The sequence below is a fragment of the Octodon degus genome, unplaced genomic scaffold, assembly GCF_000260255.1.
Source record: "Octodon degus isolate 3935 unplaced genomic scaffold, OctDeg1.0 scaffold00026, whole genome shotgun sequence".
Classification (NCBI taxonomy): Eukaryota; Metazoa; Chordata; class Mammalia; order Rodentia; family Octodontidae; genus Octodon; species Octodon degus.
The window spans coordinates 7899461-7902580 of NW_004524602.1; positions in this window are offsets into that span (position 1 = coordinate 7899461).

Below are 3120 nucleotides of genomic sequence, written 5' to 3' on the forward strand. Positions count from 1 at the left end.
ACTTTGCCTCAGTTTGCAGGACCGGTGCAGCCGCAGCTCCCTGAAGCAGGATTCCTTTCTCCCAATCTTGGCTGTGCAAATTTCACACCTTTTCTCAAGATTCTCGCTCTCAGACCGGGCGCAATCCTCCCACTCATCTCCACAGTTCTCCCGCCTTCCATGCCTGTGACAGAACCGGTCTCTTGAGCGTCCCTGGGAACACACTGTCTTACAGCAAAAATGCTTTGAACCTCAGGAGCGAGGAGAATGGATCTCCTCTTCTGGAGAGATGGACGCCAGATGTTTTAGAGGACCAACTGGAGTTCCTACTTGTGCTGGGCAGCTCCGAAGAGGCTGGAGCTGGGCAGCCCATGACCCTTGGACAAGCTGTCCCTCTGGACTCTCCACTCAGGATGGTCCACCTCTTAAAGTGTCAGGAGACGTGGCATATGATGTCTGATCCTGTGGACAGGGAGTGGCGGGTGACGCAGAGGAGACAGGAAAAATCCTGGGGAGATACCGAGGGCTGGAATCTGGTACTTCAGTGGTCTTTGGCAGAAGCAGGACAACTCCTGTTTGTAGTAAGAGGGAAGAAAATAAAGGCTGGAGACATGGGTGTGTGGGTGGATTTGGTGAAGGGAAAAATAAGGGAGAGGTCCTGTTGGCTTTTGAAGGAAATGTGAGGCAAGGGCACGAGTGAGTGGCGTGGGCAGAGGGGGAGAGAGCGCGGCAGGGGGAGACAGCAGGCAGCTGCTCTGGGGGCGGGGAAGCTACACCCAGGAGTGTGCAAGGGCTGGATGCCTTTTGGTTGAGAGCCCTAAGCACGGCTTTAGGGAAGACACGTTGCTGTGGCTGAGCTCCCAGAGCATGCGCCAAGAAGGTAGGCAAGTGGGCTTACTGGGCCGGAGGCAGGAGTGAATGAACTGTGGGGTGAGGAAGGGAAGGCATTCAGGAGGTTGCAGAATGGACCAGGAAGTCCAAGCTGATGCTCAGGTGGGGAGGCCAGGACTGGTGGTGCAAATAAGGGAGAGGGCCATAGACTGGAGAACTACTGGAAGTGCAGGCTGTAGGTGGAAGCATCAGGGTGGGGGTGCTGAAAATGGAAACATTCAAGGTGGGAAGCTCAAGGATATGGTTGTAGGGTGGATGTCTCCTGAGGAGAGGAGCAGGTCTTCCCTGGAGAGGAGGAGCTTGTGGAACTGAGAGGCCAAGATATGGGATAGTTCCCCCTTGAGATCGCTGAACCGCCCAAGAATGAAAAAAGGGATCAAGAAACAACCTCAAGTTCTCACCAATGAGGTGACAGATGACAGGCAGCAGCAGCAGTGACAGAGTCCCATCTTTTTGGAGGAAAGATGGGGGAAATCAGGAAGCCTACGGGCAGAACAGAATGGTTCTCCAGTTCCAGGCTCTGGGGCAAAAAACAGGGAGAAAGCCTTCTCTAAGGCCTTGGAATGAAAAGCCTGTGGGGAAGCGGAGCAGTCACCAAGCCAGGCTAGAGGACCACAGGAAGAGTGATGGGATCATCAGATAGGGTCACCGGGGGCAGGAGAAGCAGCCCTTCAACCTATGAGTTCAAGGCCACCTTGGAGTAATAGTAAATTCAACCTTAAGCTACATAGAGAGCTCCTGTCTCAAAAAACAAAACATAAAAAAGAAGAAAGCAGAGAAGTCTGGAGGCTTCACAGTGGGGTTCTTGAACGAGGAGATGGACCTGTATCAGGATAATATCATCCCCTAGTGATTGCAGGCTGATCAGGCCGCAGTCTCCCAAACAAGAAGATGGTGGAGGCTTAAATAAATGAGACAGGAGCTGGGAAGATGGCTCAGTAGAATAAGCGCAAGGGCCTGAGTTCAATCCCCAGTTCTGCCAAAATAAATAAATAAATAAATAAATAAATAAATAAATAAGACAAATAGCATTATTTCAGAGTGCTAGGAGGATCCAAAACCCTCTCCCAGAATTTGGGATTCTCTTGGTTAAGACAAAAGAACTTCTCTAGGCAGCCCTATTTATTAAGTTACCAGACAAAGGAGGAGAAGAAAATGCAGGAATCTGGGCAGGATTTGGGAACCCCTAGAAGGACTTCTCCAAATAATACATTATATTAATTTAGGAGAACCAATCCCCAGGAAGGCCTGCGTAGCGGGAGTGAGGTGGCTGCAGCTACACTCTTTATCTAGTTAATTGGGGTTGGCGCCTCAGCTGCGGCCTTATCATGTCCCTTGAGGCGTCCAAACTTCACAGGCCGATACAGGCTTCATCGGGACCATCAATTCCTAGAGGTTCATTTACTAGGAGACTGAGGGCCGGAGAGATGGCTCAGTGGAATAAGCGCTTCCCTGGCAAGTGCAAGGGCCTGAGTTCAATCCCTGGTTCTGCCAAAAAACAAGAACAACAACAACAACTACTAGGAGTCTGAGGCCCATCTTCAGACAAGAGCCAAGGCTTTGGCCAAACAAACATGAAAAGCAAGTAAACATGAAAAGCCAAATTGGCCACTGTTAAATCCTTCTCAGAGTTGCTTCTTTGAGGACTCCATCAGACCCGTCTCTGGGGAGATAGCTCAGCAGTATAAGTGCCTGCTGGGCAAGCACAAGGTCCTGAGTTCAATCCGTGCTACCAAAAAAAAAAAAAAATTTACATCAGACCTATGGTTTTATTGACACATGGAATGGGTCTCTTCACTGTAGATCAGTTTTTAGGGTGATGGGCCACCCTACGGTGAGCAAGCTGGCCCTGGCCACCGTGCCACCCATTGCAATAGATGTTGGGTGGGCCTGCAACTTTAGGGAGACTTATTTTCTTCACTGTTTAAAGATGCAGGAGTACAGTACAACATGGACTTATGATGTGCCCTTGAGATTTTATAGTGACAGATTAAATTCTGCCAAATTTGACCAGTAGTGATAAAAAATTGATCATTCTTACAGTGTCAGAATGGAAGAAGGCTTACAACTGATAGGTTATGGCCCTAGTATGAATTGCTGAATTATGGTGGTCATCTGATATGGCTGAAGCCCTTAAAACAACAGCTTACCTTCCCAATGACCACTTCCTCCTCCTTCCCCACTCCAGCCCTGGGTACAACTTCCTTTGACCTTTCCCGCCCACACAAGGGAGCCTCCAATCAGCTCCTT